Source organism: Pristis pectinata, chromosome 23 (assembly GCF_009764475.1).
Source record: "Pristis pectinata isolate sPriPec2 chromosome 23, sPriPec2.1.pri, whole genome shotgun sequence".
NCBI classification, from domain to species: Eukaryota; Metazoa; Chordata; class Chondrichthyes; order Rhinopristiformes; family Pristidae; genus Pristis; species Pristis pectinata.
In genome coordinates this window covers 23,134,930-23,158,086 of record NC_067427.1, presented here as the reverse complement: position 1 = coordinate 23,158,086, position 23,157 = coordinate 23,134,930, and positions in this window count along the sequence as shown.

Here is a 23,157-nt window from a genome sequence, read left to right as displayed (position 1 = left end):
CAAATGCAGCTACACACATGTGTCCGGACTATTTTTCCAATGAAGATTAGATAAGATATCTTTATTAGTCACATGTACATTGAAACACACAGTGAAAATGCATCTTTGCATAGATGGTCAGGGGGTCAGCCCACAAGTGTCACCACATATCCAGCATCAACATAACATGCCCACAATTTCCTAACCCGTATGTCTTTGGAATGTGGGAGGAAACCGGAGCACCCGGAGGAAACCCACGCAGTCACGGGGAGAACGTATAAACTCCTCTTACAGACAGTGGCTGGAATTGAACCCGGGTTGCTGGCACTGAAATAGCATTACTGTTGCTCTCAGCTGTCCAGACCAGGATTATATGAGGCTGCTACTACTTATCTCCACTGCACCTCACAGTTTGCAACTTATTGCAGCATTGGGGAGGTCACCCAAGCTCCATATTCAAGGAGTGAAGACTGGTGCCAAGAACTTTGATACTTCTTTTTGGTACATTGAACTGTCATTGCATATTGTGCGAACACCCAGTCAAATACTCCCCTCTACTCCAAAAATTCACGGTTTAAACTTGGGAAGGTGTGCTAAAATGGAACCTACACAGTTCCTGACATGACTAATCTCAATTGCCTGCAGCTACTGTGTACTAATCTGAGAAGGATATCAGCCTGAATGGCATACTCCCCATACTTCCTTATGACACAGAATGAGGCCATTCGGTCCATCAAGATTATGCTGGTTTACAGAGCAATCCCGTTCTCCCACTAATTTCCCCTATGTCTGTGTTTGCCGTGGAGGCTACAAGGGAGAGTGAAAGAGTATCTGAACTAAATGAGAGTCATTAAGGTCCCCATAGCTGCACTGACGATTAGGAAGGATGTCCTGTGCACTGGGGAAACCAGGAGACCAACCAGGGCCACCATTGGAAAATTTTGGCAGAAGGTAGCTCCAGATCTCACATCCAGATGTGGGAATCCCCACTCTTATCCTTACAAGATACGTCGGGGTGAGCTACACACTGCTCAGTGATGTGTGATGATCAGTGCAAGGTTGTTGTGTCATCTGAGCTTTCCCAACTGGTTATTGGTAAATTATGTTGGTTTTAAGGACAAGACTGTGGAGAGGGTAACTTTGCCTGCTTACAAAAAGTATCTCCCTCTGAGGGAGTCCCATGTGTCCTATGTTATAACAGACACCTTCCCCCATTCTGACAGGAGATGAGAATGGGTCTTCCTTCAGTCATCTTTCCCCTGTGGCTCCTGCCTGTGTTGCACATCCTTCAGTCTCTAGAACTGTGTATTATGTGGCTGTTGCCATTGGATTACATGGTTGTGCAGTATATAACACACAATGAAAACTCCACCCTGCCAGACATATACTGCAAGCTTCCCCTCAATTCGTACAGGCACCAGAATCTCAACGAATTTCCTCAACAATTCTGGAATGTTTGTGGTTCACACTGTAGTAACACTTAGCTATGGTATTTGGAGAGGTTGGAATCCGTCTCTTACACCTATTGTCTGTGTTTAACTTGTGGGGTGTAACTAGTCAAGGCTCACAAAACATCACAACCCAGAACTCTTCTAAAGAGTTTACTAAAATTGAGCAAACGCCACAAATAAAATTCATTCTGACACCACAGAAATATAACATGAGTTGAAATTACAAAGAACTGATGAAAAATACTACAAACTATTGTACACTAATATGACCTCTGTCCCCCATATCCTACACATCTTTAACTCTTAACTGTAACCAATAACATTTACTCCCTCTGACTGCACAGATGTTCAATCCTATTCACAGTTTCCTTACATGTTATTCTTTAACTTTAAATATTATTCACTTTCTAATCCTAGCTGGTTTTCTGACAACTCATCCTGGCAATCACTCAGAAGATAGTACAGCCCTGCCTACAGCTTCCTGCAAGGTGATAAAGATTGTCTTGAACCTTCCTTATTTTATAATTCAAAATTCACATCTGCAACATTTTGATTGATGCAAATTCCCCCTTTGATTCGACCATCTGCATCCAGTTTGCGTGCTACAGGACCACAAACTGTTTGATATGGGAATGTTTGATGTCCATCCATTAGTGCAACAAAGATGCTTTGATAGAGAAAGTTCTATGTTTATTAATATTTTGAAAAATTGGTGAAAGGTCATATTCTTTGAGATTCTGATGTGACACTTTCAAAATATCTGTTGATATAGGACTATCCATCCTAGCATAATCCTTGTTATTTATTTGCTGACTTTCAATCCTTGGTGTCAGCCACAAAGCAGGGAGTCCAGAGGAAAAGCTTGTTTGTACGAACAAATAATTCAGGATTTCTTTTCAGCATACAGTCTATTTGCTAACCTCAGCATCAACACTTTGAGTTCCACACAGCATCCTGGGATAGAGTTTTGGGTCTCTTTTGGCCCAATGATTTAAACATTTTTTTTCAGATGATATCTGACTTCAGCAAGTACACCGGTATAAGCAGAAAAGGAAGTAAAGGGTAGACAGAAGGTTAAGGCACAAGGGATTCAAGGCATGTTGGCAAATTGGATCCAAAATTGGCTTGGTGATAGGAGACAAAAGGTGGTGGTGGCTGGGTGTTTGTCTGAGTGCAAATCTGTAAGAAGTGGCATACCACGGTGATCGGTGCTGGGACCTTTGTTATTTGCAATATAAATAAATGACTTGGATTCATAATTTTACAGATGACACAAAAATTGGTGGAGTTGCAGATAGTGAAGAAGGTTCTGTAAAGATACAGCAGGACATAGATCAGCTGGAAAGTCAGTTCAGGCAGAGTGGTTGCAGATGGAATTAAATCCAGACACGTGAGGTAATGTACTTTGTCAGGTTAAATTCTGGTTGGACATATAGAATAAATGGCAGTGACTTTAGGAGTGTTGATGTACAGAGAGACCTTGGGGTGCAAGTCCTTAACTCCTTGAAAGTGGCAACACAGGTGGATAGGGTAGTGAAAAGGGCATTTTGTATGCTTGCCTTCATAGGTTGAGGAATTGAGCATAAAAGTTGGGACCTCATGTTGCAGCTGTACAAAACATTGGTTAACTCGTCCAGAGTATTGTGTTCAGTTCTGGTCACCACACTACACAAACAATTTGGTAGCAATAGAGAGAGTACAGCAGAGATTCCCCAGGATGTTGCCTTAAATGAAGGGATACAGCTTTAAGGAGAGATTAGACGGGCTTGGTTTAGTCTCACTGGAACGTAGGAGGCTGACGGTTGACATTATAAAGGTTTATAAAATTACGAGGGGGGTAGATAGGAGAGATAGTCAGAATCTTTTTCCCAGGTCATGGGAGTATAGGGCACGGGTTTAAGGTGAGAGGGGAGACATTTAAAAGCAATCTGAGGGATTTTTTTTTCACGCAGAGAATATCTGCAACAAGCTGCCAGAGAAGGTGGTGGAGGTAGATACAATTACATTTAAAAGGTACCTGGAGAGGAAAAGCATAGAGGAATACAGACCTAATGTGGGCAAATGGGATTATTATAGATAGACATCACTGTCAGCATGGATGAGAGAGGTTGAAAAGGCTATGATTTCCTCTGATTCTATGACCCTGCACAGAGGATCTATTCCCCCAGCAATCTCAGCTACAGAAAATATCTGGCAGTTTGATCTTCATGAGAATGATGATATTATATGCACCTTCCACAAATAAGGCACAACATAAGGCAGGGAATTCTTTAACTGATCCATAAACACTTCACTGTTGAGGAAACCACTCAACCAACCAATCTATCTCACTGCTGTATGCTTCCTCATTGCCATTTGAGATTCTGCCAACAACAGTGGTGACTTTGGTGAATTCATAGATGGCAATTGAGCTGTGCCTAGCCCCACAGTCATGAACGTAGTTCTCTTAATAGTAGTCTAAATTCTGATGAAATCATTTTCTACTAGTTCTCGTATACTCTGCCATCTTAGGAAGATGTTTGAGCAGCCTGGCATCCAAAGTTGCCTAGTCAGGTCTCCTGATCTCAGAATGTCCCTCTAAATATGGATTAAGACAATAATGTAGTGTGCTGCATTCCTGGTTGAACTCTGACTGTTTAACAAAGTTCCAATTTATGATGACAAGGGGGGAAATAAGCAATCTTTGAATAATGACATCAGTAGGTACTTGTTCGACACTGGCAAAACACGAGAAACCAATGTGAGTAGCACACAATGTTTGGTCCAGTTTCTCCATGGACTCTACTTAACCTGGAAACTATGGTTAGAGCAAGCTATGCTGGGCTAAATTGATTTTTGTGTTATTTATGCCAGAAAAACGGGCAGCAGTTGATCTAGTTTCTGGGCTTTCATCTGCTTTTCCATTAGCCCACAAGAGAAGGCAGTGCTGCCACAGACATTTTCCTGCATACCGGCTTACCTGAAGTGCAGGTATTCATAGACTACATTCACATCCTAACTGAGGTTTCCCTGTCTATCTATTGACAGATGAGCCTATCTCTAGATCCGGATGGTCCAGGCAGAGCAGGGCTTTATCGAGGTGCTGCTTTTCCCACTTTTCCAGATGTCCCTGTTCATCTAGAAGAACCTTTCTACCTTCCTCCCATCATTGCAGTATCAAACCATTCAGTAGCAACACTCCCCAACAAATGGAAGAGTGTTGCTGCATCTTGGTGTGTCCTCTGCCTTCAGAGATCACAGCTGCTGTGCTAAATGTTGACAGTTGTGAGAACTTGTACTGCATCCCGAGTGAAAATTGTCATGAAAACAGTGCTGTGCCATATGAATGCACAGTAGAGATGTACAGTGGAGAGCATTCTGACTGGTTGCATCTTCGCCTGGTATGGAGGCTCTAATGCGCAGGATCGCAAGAGGCTGCAGAGGGTTGTAGACTCAGCCAGCTCCATCACGGGCACAAACCTCCCTGCCATCAAGGACAACTTCAAGAGGCAGTGCCTCAAGAAGGCGGCATCCATCATTAAGGACCCTCGCCATCTGGGACATGCCCTGTTCGCGTGAGAGGAGGTACAGGAACCTGAAGATCCACACTCAGCGTTTCAGGAACATCTTCTTCCCCTCCGCCATCAGACTTCTGAACAGTCCATGAACCCATGAACACTACCTCATTATTCCTCTTTTTGCACTACTTATTTATTTTTGTAACTTATAGTCATTTTTATCGCCTCCACTGTACAGCTGCTGCAAAACAAAAAATTTCACAACGTATGTCTGTGATAATAAACCTGATTCTGATTCTGATTCTGATGCCATCAATGTCAATGCCAGGGTGAGGTTATGCAGGGTAAACCAACAATAATTCCGATGACACTTGCAATTGAAGATCATTCTTTTTTATGTTAATGGCAGAACCCTTAGCAGTGTTGATGTACAGAGGGAGCTTGGGATCCAAGTCCATAGCTCCCTGAAAGTGGCTGCACAAGTTGATAGGGTAATAAAGGGGGCATATGGCATGCTTGCCTTTATTAGTCAAGGCATTGAGTTCAAGAGTCAGGAAGTTATGTTTCAGCTTTATAAAATTCCGGTTAGGCCGCATCTGGAGTATTGTATTCAGTTCTGGTCTCCCCATTATAGAAAGGATGTGGAGGCTTTAGAGAGGGTGCAGAAGAGGTTTACCAGGATGCTGCCTAGATTAGAGGACATGTGATATGAGTGCAGGGCAAGTTTTTTACACAGAGTGGTGGGTGCCTGGAATGTGCTGCCAGGGATGGTAGTGGAGGCAAATACGATAAAGACATTTTAGAGACTCTTAGATAGGCACATGAATATACAGAGGATGGAGGGATATGGACATGTAGACAGAAGGGACTAGTTTAGTTAGGCTTTTAATTACTAATGTAATTAGTTCAGCACAACATTGTGGGCTGAAAGGCCTGTTCCTGCGCTGTACTGCTCTATGTTCCATGTTCTATATGTGCTATGATTTGAACACCATGTTAGGGAGGCCTACAATGCTGTTTAAACATCTTTAAAAGACACTAATACATTTTCTAACTTGTTCTGTTTACAAAGCCTGGGTTTAACCTCTTTTATTGGAAGTAGACATTGTGTTAATCATATTAGAAAATATGAGGATGAGAATCTCTCCAACTTTGCTGAGATGAAATCTCCAGCAGTTAACTGTTAACTGTCACACTACCTTAAACCTAACCCGACTGCACTCTCATTTTGCATAGACAATATAACTGGTATTAGGAAATGATTTGTTACATTTGTGATGGCCTTGTGCACCACCAAATCCTCCACTAGCTGTTCCACAAGCAAAATCTTGGTTATGCCGCACATTGACGGTTTCACCCGTATGCCACTGAGTTTCCAGGCAAATATATTATAACCTTTGTTGCAAAGTCCAAAAGGCCTTGCATTATGGATTTGAAAATCATGGCAATGTGCTAGCGAGTGCACAAGCAGAGGGGGAAAGAGTATTTTTCAGGGGATTGTACCAACTCTCAGTTCCAGGGAGTCCTGAATCTTGAATGAGCCCCATGTTATGTAGGTCCAGGTATTTTCTGTTTGTAGAAACTTGCCACTTGCAAATTACAAAGCTTCCTTTTCAGATTTATTCCCTCCTGTTAGGTACTGCCTTAAGGTGATGTTAACCCATTCTGTGCAGTTGGGCAGATGTGATGGCCAGTCCTGTACTTGTCATGATGCCCACCTGCTGCAGTGCTCACCTGATGCCCACCTGCTGCAGTGATGCCCACATGACGCCCACCTGCTGCAGTGCTCATCTGATGAAGCTTCAGCCAGATGCCAAAGGTAAATGCACAAACCTGGTCCCTTTTTTTAAGATATGTGTTCTGCAGTTATGAATCTGTGTGTAATTTTAATTGTGCAGATTTGACTTTCCAGCAAAGTCAAGCAAGCAAGGGACTAGGTTCTGCCAGAAGGGGATGACAAAAATAATTACGTTTTTTCTTAAAACTTTCCAAAACTAGACCTCCCCTGCCCTGATTTTTACCGCTCCCCCTGTGAATGAAAAGACCACAGTAGACCATCTTTGGAGGTGATTCCACCAGTGACCACATCTCAGTGGACGGCTGCAGGTTATCTGAACTCTACCATTTCCTCTGGCTTACTTCCTGGAACAACTGAAATGACAATGAAACTCATTGTATGTCCTTCAGGCACTAATTACATGCTAGATATTTGAAGATCATAATGAGAAAAAATGTTCACTCTGACACCAAGAATGGATAAATGAAAAGTGAGAAGCAAAGATTTGTGAGATTACATTGTGAGATTATATACAGTTTCTCCTGTCCACATATGAGCAAAAGGCCGGTCCCCATTGTAATAAAAGCCAATGTGGGGAAATAATTGTTTTCTGAGAGCTTGTCACACTAACTTAAACATAACTATACTGCACACTCATTTTACATCGGCAATATATCCAGTATTAGAAGGTGATTTGTTGCATTTGTGATGGCTAAACTTTTTGCTCACTGCTCTTGTACTTGAAAACTGAGATCAGAAATGTATTATGCAATGCAACAGCTACAAATATCTGGGGTATGTTTGATATTTCTGTTGATAGTTACTTCCATTCAGACACAAGTATGTGTGCTTACACACATATGTAAACTCAATGAACACATATACATGCTCACCTTTCCCTACTTACACATGCTCACACATGCTCACATAATACATTTATATGCGCACAAACATAGAGTACATGTATGTATATATTCAACCACAAAGAAAATAAGCCTAGTAAGTTTCTTTATTATCCTCTTGGTGATGTGACTCAACATTGACAGATTACCAACTTGCAGATGTCAACGTTTTTCAGAAAATGCAATATTTGGATTATTTGCCTGTTCAAATAATTTGAACTGTCACATCTGTTATTCAATAGTTCAGAATATTTACTAATTTATAGAAACTTTCACTCTCCGTAATCTATGTCTGCATATTTGATTCTGTTGATACTAAAATATTACATTTCAGGGGATTACATCATATTCCTGGCATCATGAAAATCATTCTTTTCAAGAGCAAATGCTGTAGATCTGAATTATTATAGTTTTCAAATATTCATGAATTAGCTTATTAAATCAATACCTTACATTCTTTGATAGTGAAATGCTGACATCATTTACTGATCCCAGTTCTAACATTCATGTATAGTAAATCCAGATTTACTTATTCAAATCACAAATTCCTGATGTTGCAGCAGTAAATTAATGATCACATGTCGTGTTTCTTTTAAACCCACCAAAACTAGCATTATTCTGAGACCCAGGGATGCAACTAGGATATGGATAACAGTTTATGGAATGCATGTTTAAAAAATGTGTAATTCTCCCTTCTGACTTCCTCCGCATTCTTTTTTGATCCTCTGTTTGACATCTAGAGCAGAACCTAACTCAGGACCTGATCAATGCAAGCGCTGAACCTTGCCCTACAGTGGCTAGTGTTCACAGTGATTATATTGCAGGGTTGTGCTCGGGATCTGAGTTCAATATGCATTACCGCTGCTAAGGAATGTCAAATCACTTAATTGCATAAATCTGGAATTAAAAATAAAAAGCCAGCATCAGTAGTAGTGAACACAAAACTAATATTGTTATTAAAATCCTATTCCATTCAATACTTCAGGAAAGGAACCTTCTCTGATCAGGCTTATATGTAACTCCAGTCCAAAATTTATGTCCATTTTTCCTCGACTCATGTTTAGATTGTTCCAATCAGAATATTCCTCATACTATTGTACTGAAATTACAGTCTATTTCGTTGCAACAATGGGAATTTATAAAATAATTTATCTGAGAATATTTAACTGCTGCAAATGATTTATTGATCATTATCTGATTTAAAATCATTAATTTTAATGAAATAAGAAAAAAACGTCTTTACCTTTAATACTTCAGGTTCAAACTGGGAAAGAGAGGAAACTTAGTTTCAGTTGCAGAGAAGATAAGGGGGAGATGGGTAGAACCAAGGGATTATCTCTGATAGGGTGAGACCAAATAGGTTGACATGACAGTTATGCTACTTCTCACTGATGCTGCCTGACCTGCTGAGTATTCCAGCATTTTCTGTTTTTATTTCAGCTTTTTTTCTTTCATTTTCATTTTTGCTCACCTGCCAGGTAAGGATAGTTCCACCTTAGAGGCCCGTAGAGAAACACAGTGGAGAGGAAGGCACGCTCAACCATCTTGAAGGTTGCACGCAGAACAGGGAGGATAAGAAGCAATAGTCTTAAGGGGCAGCAGTGTGGTGGATCAATTAGTTCTCAGGTGTTGTGTATGTGGAATCTGCACATTCACTCCGTGACCATATGGATTTCTTCTGGGTGCTCCGCTTTCCTCCCGCATCCCAAAGATGCACTGATAGGTTAATTAGCTACTGTAAATTGACCCTAAATGCATGTGGGTAGCAGCAGAATGAGGAGAAGGGTGAGAGTTGATGTGAAAGATTGCTACCGGGAAGAGAATTGGAGGAATTGCAGTGCTCTGAGAGCTGGCTTGAACTTGATGGACTGAATGGCCTTCTGTGTTGTATGAGAATACAAGAACTAATGGATGTCATAAGGGGAATTTCATTCTGAGGTAGAGAAATCATCCACAGAGACCTCGCCACAGTGCACCTCCCTGTGGTGATCTTATGGATGACCATTGTCCTGTGCTGGACAGAACAACAACCCTTCACTGTACAAAATACCACGAAAAGTTGGTGTTGTGTTACTCCACACCTTGAGCCACTGTGGATTCCTGTGCTGCTTGTATTTCCCAATGTTTGGCCTCTTGAGTGATCTGGTACAAAGAGGCACTTTGACTCCTTCTGAGTTCCTTTACTTTCCTGCTTGGCGCTTTACTTTCTGAATGTGCCCTGTCTTGTCTCTGCTCTGATGTCTGTGTGGAGCTGCTGCTGGAATAAAATGGACCAGATTGAGAGATGGTGCTTCTAAATACAGACAAGCCACCTTTTTCTGAATTGATGAAAATATCTCTGTGTTTTTGGTCACTGAAATTAAAAGAAATGTTTTTTTATCTGGTGAAAAGGGAGATATGTCTATGTTGTACCCCAGTGTTATGGCAGTCCGGGTAATGGAAATTTGCCCTTATGGAATTCACAAATCACTACCAAAAATTTTGGGATACGAAATAAAAATTCGCTCTTTCAGAACTTGTGCGAGAAAAAAAAACACGAAGTAAACACAAAATGCAAAAGAAACAGATTTTGTCAAATTTTGTCAAGGGTTCACGCCATGGAAAATCGCAATATAAGCAGTTTTGTAGGAACAAAGCCCTCCTTAATGCGAGGGTGTACTGTATTTGGAAGAGCAGATGCTTTTCATGCAGAGTCTACAAAGTGGGATATAAATAAGAATGGACATAGAAGAGAATACAGAAGAAAAATGTTTAGCAGTGGATTGCTGGAGGTGTGCATGGAAACTTGTGTTCTTACTTGGTATCTCTGGTGAGGTTGTTGAACTTTTTATCGCCTCACATTCATGACAACCACAGCCCTGTTCTCCTTTGCAACCTCTATCCCCTGGTGATAGAAGTGTTGCCTGAAGGGGTTTCTCTTCCCTGGGAACAGGGTGACCCTCCTCCTACTCATTGCCTGGGCTAGAGGCTCCATTATGACATTGATGACCTTGGGTGAACTTCTTGCTCTCCCCCTGTCTGTAGTTAGCAGGAACCTGCCATTTAAGGAGAGCAGCCATTAAATGGAATTGTCCAATTTACAATCTCCCTCCACCCTACACCCCACAGCACCTAAAGCATCCAATGGATTTTGTGGCCAAAACTGACTGCACATCTGTATCAATTTAATGAGTTTCCAACACAAGTTTACTGTGCTGCTTGGAACCAAATGAGCAGGCAAGTCTGGTATCTGTCCTGCCTCTTATCTGCCTATTTTTTATCTTTATTTAAGAAACCCCAGTTGAAAATTTATTTAAATCTTAGTTTTTCTATCAGATTAGAATTGTTCAGTGAAATAGTTTCTGATTTAGCAGTGATGTACAGTTGAAAGATCATAAGACCAGCATTTATATTGTTCCTTTGGTAAACTCATAAAGTCAATTCTTCAACCGGAGCAGTACTTCTGAAGCGTAGCTGCTGAAGTAATTAAAATACACTGCCAATTTGGACATGCTTGTTTTTCAGAAAAATACCACCATAAGGACCAGTTCTATTCCTTGTGATGTTTATTGAGGGATAGATCATAGCACGGAAACAGACCATCAAATACACATTTACACTAATCCTACACTCATCCTACTTTATTCCCCCCACATTTTCTTCATCTGCCCCCAGATTCTCCAACCTACCAACACGTGAAGGGCAATTTACAGTGTCTTATTAACCTATCAACCTGCGCATCTTTGGAATGTAGGAGCAAGCTGGAGCACCAGGAGGAAACCCACATGGTTACAGGGGGAATATCCAAATTCTCTGCGGATAGCATCCCAGGTGGGGATTGAACCTGGGTCATTGGAGCTGTGAGACAACAACTCCACCAGCTGCACCACTGTGCTGAAACATGTTCTTTCTCAAAAAGATGTCTCAGGAATTTTTCTGTCAACCTGAGTGTGAGACATTCACTCAGAAGTGCATTGGTTTATCAGTCTAGATTATGCACTCAAGTCTTTGGACTTTCCCTTGACTCCAGAACCAACTAATTCAGATGTGAGACTGCTACTTTCTCAGATGCTTGAAAATTGAGCAGCTGGTAAAAAGACCTCGCATACAGTCAGAGATAGAAAGTGGTATTCTGTTACAGTGTTTTGGACCACAGGATCTGTAGACAGGGGTTTGAGAGTTAGATTATTTTACACAGAGAGTGGTTGATATCTGCCAGAGCAGGTGGTGCAACCAGATGCAATTACTATGCTTAAGAGGCATTTAGACAGACACTTCAGTAGGGAATGCATAGAAGGTTGCAGTCCCAATGTGGACAAATGGGATTAGCCTACATGGGCAAAAGGGTCAGTATGGACAGGGTGGGCTGAATGGCCTATTTCTGTCCAACCCTATGACTGTGCTTCTATGAGAATAAGCATGTAAAGTTGCTCGCTGTTGACTGTTGGCTGAAGCTCCTTGATTCAGACCTCAGAATATTCCAACTGCAGTATTGATTCACAGTATTGACTTGAAATGATAATTTCAGTGATTATTTTCAGAACTGCTGCCTGATCTGTTGATAATTCTTGGGATTTCTGTTTCTATTTCAAATATCCAGTACTTACAGTTCTGTTTTCCCTGTCAGAAAGATTGAATCGACTTGATCATCCTTAAATAAAATCACAATAACTATCTATTGACCGTTTTAATGAAAGAGAGCCCATGGTTATTTATTTCAGTTTTAAAAGGATTTAACTCAGTTTAATATATTTTCAGTCAACAGTGGAAATATACCAACAGTAATATAAATGCAGCTGATGGAGATTTTTCTGACCTGCATGTTTAATGGTGGTCATTGTTTCCTTGACAACATGTGCCAGATATAATTGACTACAGCAGTATCAAGTCACAAGCAAATTACTAAGCTGGATAAGAAACTGATTTTTGATGAACACTGAACAAGTTTAAAGAATTACAATAATAATTAAAGGACGTATTGACTTAGAGATGCAATTTCATGTATACCGAAAAGAGTTTTTTGGATCCTGGAATTATCAGAGGAGAAATTATCTCTGTTTGCCAGTGTCAACTACATGTGAGTATTAGCATCTCACACACATTAAATTCCTTTGAGTTCAATGACAAACACAAATTGCTTCCATCATTTTTATTTCCTGTACCAATATGTAACAAGTCACTGCAAAGCACTTGAGAAACTTCTGGTTAAGATGTCCATCAAGAAAATTACACTGTTCCTTTCCATTCTTTCATAATTGGGGGGTTTGTTTTGGGGGTTATGCTTTGGATAAGAACATTAATAATGGGCCAGATTTTGCTCTAGCAGAGCAACTCAGGGTTAGTTAAACCTTTCAATTTATTGTTGTTGCTCTACTAATGGAGCTCATTTGTGAGCTGATAAAAACACAATGGGGGAAACTGGCCACCTCAGACCTGAGTGAGCAAGGAAACCCACTGGACATTTCCTTAACCAGTGAACTGAAAGACAGAGAAGCAAACAGAGAAGAGAATGTGAATTAGTGATGTTAAATAATGAGAGAGAAAGAAAATTGGTTTAAACTGGTAGAAAAATAAACGTTAATACTATTTCTTTATATCTCATGAAAGCACTCACTGAATGGATGAGAATTTGTCGTTTTAATAGTTCTTGGTGTCAGAAGTTGATCAACAACGCTAAAATCTGTTGCAGGGACAATGTGCTTATAGACTGCTTTTCATGACTTCATAATGAGCCAGACCACACTCGAACTAGTTAATTACTTTTAGTGTATAATCACCATTGTTGGAACAATGTTTCATGCTGTTGAAAGATTAGTAAACTTATTACAGCAATCTGTTATCTGATAATCCACTATCCAACCATTCAGAAATCCCAATGGATCTCTATCTGGCTCATCAAATGAACTTTGCAGCATTCCCCGTTCACTCACCGGGGCCGTGTTTCTCTCGTTCCCTTTCACTCACCAGGGCCCTGGTAGCCTTGGTCCCTTCCATCTGCTTGGGCCCTGGCTCCTGTGCTCCTCATTCACTTGCCAGGGCTCCAGTTCTCCTGCTCTCGGTTCACTCACTGGGATCCTGGTTCCCACATTCCCTTGCACTCACTGGAGTCCTGGTTCACGTAATCTCCTCCATTTACTGAGGCCAGTGTACTCATGCTCCATTTGAATTCACCTTGTTCTCTTTCCATGCTTCTTTTGAACTTACCTGACTTACTAAACTGTTACTGGGTAACATCTTTCAAAAAAAGTGAATTAAAAAGGTGTCGGAATATTAATAATAATAATATCCTATAGTGCAGAAAATCTGCATGACCAAAGTCCTGATTGACCAGATAACAGAGTTTTACTTTGATAATCTTGTTCCAAACATGTCTCTAGGATGTGGTTTTGGATCTACCATGTAAATACGTGAACCTTGTGATAATTTATCCATTTCAGTGATGAAACCAGAGCACTACAGAGCATTACCTTCACACAGCAACATCTTCATACTTGTGTAACTACACATTTGTTCCTCGTCTAAAGTTATTGTGTCATTTGCATAAAGTAATAGCAGAGCCACTTACCTTTAATATTCAGACACCAGAATCTTATGCAATTTTTGTTAGGGCATAGTTCTTTTCAAGCAATGTTATATTCTTCATTTAATTAGCATGCTCATTTAACATTAATTACACTTCAAAATTTTATATGAAATATCTTCAAGCATTTCTAAGAGGTGAGATAATGAGCTATATAAATGCAAGCTGATTTGTATTATGATTGGGTTTGATTGTAGAACTTTATTATCTGTTCAAAAGCCTTACCCAAATCGCAATATTAAAACAATTATTAACTTGGTAAGCTGCTGGTTGCATTGTTGAGTGTGAACAAGTCATAACATAATTAGTGAATGAAGACAAAATGAATTTGTTTTAGAAACCAGGGACTTCTGTTCAGCATGATTTAAATACATGTCTAGGTACAGATCGGATTAGAAATGTACCTTGGCTCTATGTGCTAAACTATCGGTATGATAGCACATGTACTGAAATTCAATGTTATTGGGCAGTCAATTCCATAGTATCTGCCAGCTGAAGAGTCTCGACCCAAAATGTTGACTGTCCATTTCCCTCGGTAGATGCTACCTGACCCGTTGAGTTCTTCCAGAGCCTATAGTGCAACACTTAAAACTTTTTCTAATTAGAAATTGTTTGAACTCCCACAGGTGCCATCCATAATCTCACTGCATCAGCAAACCCCCTATAGAGTTCAGTAAGCCAGCAGTACCTCCTGGCCCTTGCAGCAGTGAATGGTGCTTGTGATCAGAACTCCAAGCGGTGTTGATGGCACAGTTGGTCTGCTGATTAGCAGGATGCACAGCCATGTCTTGTGAAGCCCAGCATGTGCAAATACTGGCATTGACAAAGATTGATTAACCATGAACAACGTGCAACATCTTATAATTTGAACTGTGTTATTTCAGTGAAGATCCTTGTACTGGAGCATGATGAGTTATCCAGCCTACCAGAGGAATTTGCAAAGTGCTGTACCTCCTGCAGACCTAATATCTGGCCTCCCCCCACCTCCCCATCTCCACCCTCCCTCAGTCCTCTCGATCTTCAGCATCCCCATTCCTCCTTATCTGCACCATTCTTCAGCCCTCTCTATCTGCACCCTGCCCCATCCCTTCCCATTTCAACCCTCCCCCACCCTTCCCCATCTTCACCTTCTTGCAGTCCTCCCCAATTCCACTGTCCCCTCCCTACCCTTCCTCATCTCCACCCTCCTTCAACACTCCACCCACCCCACAGACCTCTCCTGAAGCCTCCCCTATCTCAAAGAAAACAACAAAATATTTTATGTAAGATAAGAAACGTAATCAAATATTGAACTACATTAGAGAGAATGAGAAAAGACAGTGGATCTCCAGCCTCTGGTGCTGATGGTACTGATGTGGAGAAGCTTCAAAATTCTACCTTGTTAATCTTTCAAACAATTTGACCTTCACAGCTGGGGTATAATATATTTACAACTTGAATAAACTGATGCCTTTTGCAGTCATAGCAATTTACAGAAAAGCAATTACATTTCCTGCACTAATTCTTTGCTGCCTCTTAGCCAAAGATGACAGATTCAATTTCATTCATTTGTCTGTTGTGTTCATCACATTCGATTATGTCCACATGTGGAATAAAATTAATTCATTGCCAATTACCAGTGGGGTACATTAACTCTTGGACTTGGCAACACAAGGGACATTGGGATAAGAAAATCTTTAACTTTTATTCAGATTATCTATCTGGCAGACAAAAGATTATAAATAAAATCAGAAAATGCTGGAAAAACTCTGCGGGTCAGTAAGCATGTCCTCAAGGAAAATCGCCTCATTTTTTCTCTGGCACATTGCAGCCTGCAGGACTCAATATCGAATTCTCCATCAATGGATAACTCATTCTTTCTTTTTTCCTGTTTATTGTCCCCTTCTCACCTTCTTCTTTTATTTGTATAATCCAGGAGGCCAGACTTTACAATATTAGCAAAACATTACACCAAGGAGTTTGACTGCCCTTTAATGATCACATATTTTCATCCTATCAGGAAATTCCCTTTGTTCCACCACTTGGCCCCACCCCTCCCTCCCCCCCCCACCCACTTTTCTCTACTACCTCAACTGACATGTTTCTTTATTGAGACGCAAGAGACTGTAGATGCTGGAATCCTAAGCAACAAACAATCTGCTGCAGGAACTCAATGGGTCCAGCAGCATCTATGGGAGGAAATGAGTTGTCAATGTTTCAGGTTGAAACACTGCATCAGGACAAGGAATGGAGAAGGAAGATAGTAAGTATAAAGTGGAGAGGGGAGTGGCGAGACAGAGGACAGAGGTGATTGGTGGACTGAAGGGTTGAATGATGGGCAAATTAAGCCAGATAGGGAAGGGGGAGGGGTGGAGTTAGGAGACAGAAGTCGGGCGATGATAGTTGGAGGCAAACAAAAATAGAAGATGAGCCTGGGGGAGGGAGGGTGAAGGTGGAAACCGCTGCTGGAGGGAGATAAGCAGGAACACAAAGGCTCCCAGTGCTGGACTCTGATAAGTGAGGAAGTTCATAAGGGAACCATTAGGGGAGAGGTGAAAGGCAGATAGAATGTTTCTCTATTTCTCAGTTCTGATGAATGGTCATGGACCTAAAACATTAACTGTTTCTCTTTCCACAGATGTTGGCTGATCTGCTGAGTTTTTCCAGCATTTTCTGGTTTTATTTCAGATTTCCAGCATCTGCAGGTTTTTTGACTTTCATAACAATGATCATGTTTTTACAAAACCCTTAATTGACAGGTGGCAGAGTTCACTTGCACATTACCTTTTCTCGTTTAACTGCCATAGCCACTGTTTCAGTTCAATCTCTGTCTTCCTTGCATTTCAATTGTTGCTGTCTTTTTCATGCCTGTTTTCAGCCTATTATTGACACTTAGTTATTTATTCTCCACCCGGCTTATTACTATCTTTGCAGATTTTCTCTGTATGTTTTGTACCTCTCTTTCATTCTGTCTGTTATATGTGCTCCAAAGTTGTACACAGAATTTCTAGTGGGACTTTTTGATTGCTTTGTTTTACACATTACATTTCCATTGTGATATAATCCAGATGTCACCCATCTGTGCTATGTATCCAACAATCTAAGAGCTATTCTTTGCATCCAGGCACTGGTTTAATGTTTATACAAGACTTCCCAGCACAACCACCAAATTTTCCCACTAATTGTATGGATTTTGGCACAGACTAAGAGCATAATTGGTGTTAATGCACACTTAAAATTGCTTTTGAAAACTATTAGAACTCTTCAATATCCCTATCCACTCTGAATTTCCCCCCATCTTCCACGACGTTAACTAATCTTAGAACAATGAACTTTGAGATGAAGCTTCTTGAGCCACCTTCCAGTTCAACAGATGAAGTCTGGCAGTACCAACGTCAAGCTTCATCACTCTCCTCCATTCAGCATACTCTCCTCTCATTGAAACCATGTATCTACTATTCCAAAGACAACCTTCAATTCACTTCCTTCTAGTTTGTGGGGTGATTGCCTACCTACAAGTTATCTTACTAAAATCTAAGTACTGACATCACTCTTTTGTCCCTTTTCTGTATCGTTAACCAGAAGAGGAGATCTTTATATCAGGTTGTGTGACTGAGATACTACATTTGTGTCCAAATAAATTTCAGCCATAGAAATCTCAGTGGATGCATACAAATTATGGAAAGGGTCTGTGTTTGAATTTCAGTCTGGTCTTCCTGAGTTGAGTTTGCCGATATAGTGAGTGCACTACATAACCTGATTTATTCAAGGTGGATTTTTAAGGAGAGGTTATTTTCACAAGGATACATTTACAAACTTACTTTTCACAGAAAGAAAAACATTTGATTGAATTTTACATAAGGCATTAGTTTGTTTCAGGGATGTGAGCTTTTTCATTTTTTTGTAACATTTTTGTGCCAGTTATTTCCTACAGTTATAGTAGTTGCTACTGCAACCCTAATAGCAATAAGTAATGGGAATGACATTTTCTTGTGTGTGCAGGTATATGGTGATGCATGTGTCAGATATAGAATTTTCACCAGGAGATAACAAATAAACATATACTATCAGAGGTGCTGTGTTAGCAATTGTCACCATTCCAGTCCTTGGTTTGAATGAGAGAGAAAGGAAAAGGAAAACTATAATTAGGATGCATTGAGGGACTTCCATGATTTCAAGACCTATTGCAGTACCTTTGAGGCTTTGTTGCTCTTGTAACATGCCAGTCACTTCCTGCACATTAACATCCCACTAACAGAAACGGGACAATAACTAAATAATCTACCTTAGTCCAGCTGGTTGACTGATCAAGATTGGCTGTACTCACAGGAAGAATTCCCCTGCTCTTCCTTGAACTAGTGTAACGGAATTTGTTATCTCTACGTCACAAGCCAAATGGATTTTATTTAGATTCTAACTCATCTGAAAGATGGCACCTCAAACAGTATGGTATTCCCCCAGTACTACATTGGAGTATCACCCTAGATTACTGGGAATACCAGCGTTGTACACAAGATAACTGTTTTCTTTCATTACTCTGCTACATTAATATGGACACCTGGCAGGATTTATTCCCCTTCATTATAATAACTGCTTCAATATATTGAACAATACATTTTGCACTGTCATTATGTAGAAAAGAGGCTTAGGAATGATGACCTCACTTCACTTGTTGTGACGGTGGTAGAGACCTGGGTGGGGTCACAATTCTTCTGCTCAGGTAAAAGGCCCAAAGCTAGCAGGTGAATACACAGTTCCCCGACAGAAAGATCCCTGTGTCCAGTTCAACATATCAAGACTATATGGCCACGATGAGTAAGTTAGAGCAAGTTAGTTCTTCCCCTAAGTACTTACCTCCAACAAAATGCATTGTCAAAGACTCAGTACATTGGACTTTGCTTCAGAATTTGAGGTGAATGCAACTGAACTGTGGAAGTGGAGTGGAAAGCACAGCTGCTACTAAATGGTGTCTGTGCTGCTGGGTGGACTTGAACTTCCAGCCAATAGTTTCTCCATCCCACTTCTACCACCACCCCCACACAAAAAGTCCAGACCCCGCACCCAACCCAGATCTCTACCACCTTCAATCAGGTGCCAAATTTGAACTAAAATCCTTCTGAGAAGCTCATCTAACATAATCCATTCTGTTCTGAAGATTCATCGCGGGAAAGCAATATTACAACAACCCACCAAATGTTGGAGGAAATCAGTGGGTCAACCAGTGAGGACTAGTAAATGTTTTGGGTCCTAATGAAGGGATTCAACCCAAAACATTGATAATTCTTTTCCTCCCACAGATGCTGCCTGACCCACTAAGTTCCTCCAGCAGATTGTGTGTTGCTCCAGATTCCAGCATCTGCAGTCTCCTGTGTCTCCATTACAACAACTCATAAATTCTTTAAGCAGACTCTGCGAATGCCTGCTGTGACATGCAGCTCATTATCCTGATGGTGAACTCATCCAGGATTTTAATTTTACTTACCTTAAAGATTTTAGTCTTCAAGGGACCACCTGCAATGTAACTGCTGCTTGAAGTTAAAGTTTTTCCTTGTTAGCGATGTCAATCAGTCTAAAGCCCAGAAAACATATTCTATTTCACAATGTTTGCAATTAGAAGTGAAATATTTGGTTCTTTTTTTTGCAGGGGCACACTCAAAGAGAATGAAATCAACAAGTTATTTGTCACAGATTTATCATGCACTGTGGAACTGCACATAATTGGGAATAGATAAGATTCAATAGTTGGTGGCAGGACTACAATGTCCAAAGGCTTGCACCCCACAATGAAACTCTCAAACCGCGATGAGATCTTAAAGTCCTTTGCATCCAATGAAATCAGCAGATGATCTAATGGGCAGCCTGGATGGGTAGGATCCTTTGGGGATTATCCTTGGTAACTCAAAGGTTGACGAGCTCCGGTAAGTAGGGGAGAGAGTAAGAGCTGGTGGATGTTAGGAGAGGTGGTGGACAGTTGCTAATCAAAATGAAGGCTTATTTGAGGGGCTTTGGGTGAAGTTTAGTCATTGAAGATTAGTCACTGTTGTACAGCAGGAGATGAGATGGCTGATTTGCACATAAGAAGCTTGTGCATAAGGTTGTGTAATCAGGGTACTATAGCACAGTGGTAAAATTATTGAATTGGTATCTAGAGACCTAGATTGTTAAACTGGGCTCATGCTTTAGAGTCTCTCTACAGCAGCTGTGCAATTTGAATTCAAGTAATTTGATAAATTTGGATTAAAAAGAACCAACGTCAATCATCCAGAAAGAATTGGGTATTTTAAAGAACAATCAGGTTCACTCATAAATCCAGCATGAGTTCGTGGGCTGAATGGCCGCCTTATGTCCAAAACTGCAAAAAGTAATGGACAATTTTCTCTTTTAATACTATCCTAGTGACTTTTGTTTGTAGTTCCTTGTGTGCATTGAATGCATACTTCTGCCTCAAGTGTTAAGCCCTGTGATTGAATAGTCTGCCAATGCTCAGTGCATGGTCACTCATTTAGGTGAGGCCTCAGGGGATCCCAGCATCTGTGGAACTGAATCCATCTGTTCAGAGAGGAGAAAAGCAAGTGTTGACTGCAGAGCTATGAAACACTTTATTAATACATTTAAATCACAGTGCAGTTGGAAGCACTATTTACTGCTCCTGTACAAGTTTTCCATGGTTTGGAGAATCTGGCTGTGAATTGGAGATGGAAGCAGCTGGTTCTGGAGTATATGCCTTTCACTGCACTCACTGTGGGTGGAGGAGTAAAATTGCTTCCCCCAAGGCCCCTCAAGTAACACTTCATTTTGGTTGCCAGTTCTCCACCACCTCTCCTAACACTCCTCACTGCTTACCAGACCTCATCAACCTCTGAATTACTCAGGGTGATCCCCAAAGTATCCTGCCCACTCCAGGCCATCCACTAAATTCTCTGCTATGCAGGAGAAGGAGCTTAATGTTGTTCTACAGTTTTTGTCTGTGTTCAAAAGTATGGGGGACTATGATATCGTGGCTATTACTGAGACGTGGCTGACGTCAGGAGAGGAGTGGATATTGAATATTCCTGGTTTTCGGTGTTTTAAGAGGGATAGGGAAGGGGGGAGAAGAGGGGGAGGGGTGGCGGTACTGGTCAGGGACATTGTTATGGCTGTGGAAAAGATGGATGTTGTAGAAGGATCATCTCTAGAAAACCGTATGGGTGGAATTAAGGAACAAGAAAGGAGCAGTTACTCTACTAGGAGTATTCTATAGGCCCCCCAGTAGCAGTAGAGATATAGAGGAGCAGATTGGCAGGCAGTGTTTGGAGAGAAGCAGAAATAACAGGGTTGTTATAATGGGAGACTTCAACTTCCCAAATATAGACTGGAACCTGCTTAGTGCCAAAGGTTTAGATGGGACGGAATTTGTTAACTGTGTCCAGGAGGGATTCCTGATGCAGTATATTGACAGGCCGACTAGAGGGAATGCCACGTTAGATCTAGTTTTAGGAAAAACCGGGACAGGTGAAGGATCTATTGGTGGGTGAGCATTTGGGGGACAGTGACCATTGCCCCAAAACCTTTAAAATTGTCATGGACAGGGACAGGTGCAGAGAGGACAAGAGGTTTTTCAATTGGGGAAGGGCTAACTACGAGGCTATAAGGAGAGAACTTGGGAGTGTAAATTGTGATGTCCTTTTTGAAGGAAAATGTACCATGGAGATGTGGTTGATGTTCAGGGATCTTATGCAGGATGTTAGGGATAAATATGTCCCGGTGAGGCAGAGAAGGAATGGCAGGGTGAGGGAACTGTGGGTGACGAGAGAGGTGGAACGACTTGTTAGGGAGAAGAAGGTAGCATACGTGAGGTATAAGCAGCAAGGTTCAGACAGGGCCCGTGAAGAATATAGGGTAGCGAGGAAGGAACTTAAGAAAGGGCTGAGGAGAGCTAGAAGGGGACATGAAAAGGCTTTGGCTAGTAGGGTTAAGGAAAATCCCAAGGCCTTTTTCAAGTACGTGAAGGGTAGGAGGATGGCTAGGGTGAAGGTAGGTCCGATTAAGCACAAAGGTGGGAGAATTTGCCTGGAGGCGGCGGAAGTGGGAGAAGTTCTCAATGAGTACTTCTCTTCGGTATTCACCAGGGAGAGGGGTCTTGATGATGCGGAAGGGAGTGCTGGTACAGGTAATGTTCTCGGGGTTGTTGATATCAAGAGGGAGGATGTGTTGAAGTTGTTAAATAATATTATGACAGATAAATCTCCGGGGCCCGACGGGATTTTCCTCAGGCAGCTTCGAGAGGCTAAGGAGGAGATTGCTGAACCGCTGGTAAGGATCTTTGAGTCCTCGTTGTCTACGGGGGTGGTGCCGGAGGATTGGAGGGTTGCGAATGTGGTCCCCTTGTTCAAAAAAGGTAATAGGGATAGGCCAGGGAATTATAGACCGGTGAGTCTCACGTCTGTGGTGGGTAAGCTGTTAGAAAGGATTCCAAGGGATAGGATTTATGAACACCTTAAGAATCATGGACTGATTAGGGACAGCCAGCATGGCTTTGTGAAGGGAAGATCTTGCCTCACAAGCCTGATAGAGTTCTTTGAGGAGGTGACTAGGAAGATTGATGAGGGCAGTGCGGTGGATGTGGTTTACATGGATTTTAGTAAGGCATTTGATAAGGTTCCTCCTGGTAGGCTTCTTCAGAAGGTCAGAGGCCAAGGGATTCAAGGAAGCTTGGCTGTGTGGATTAGGAATTGGCTTGCATGTAGAAAGCAGAGGGTTGTGGTGGAAGGAGTGCCCTCGGATTGGAAGGCAGTGACTAGTGGTGTCCCGCAGGGATCGGTTCTGGGACCTCTACTTTTTGTGATATTTATAGATGACTTAGATGAGGGGGTGGAGGGCTGGGTTAGTAAGTTTGCAGACGACACTAAGCTAGGCGGTGTTGTGGATAGTGTGGAGGGCTGTCGGAGCTTACAGAGGGATATTGATAGGATGCAGAGCTGGGCTGACAAGTGGCAGATGGAGTTCAATCCGGAGAAGTGTGAGGTGGTACACT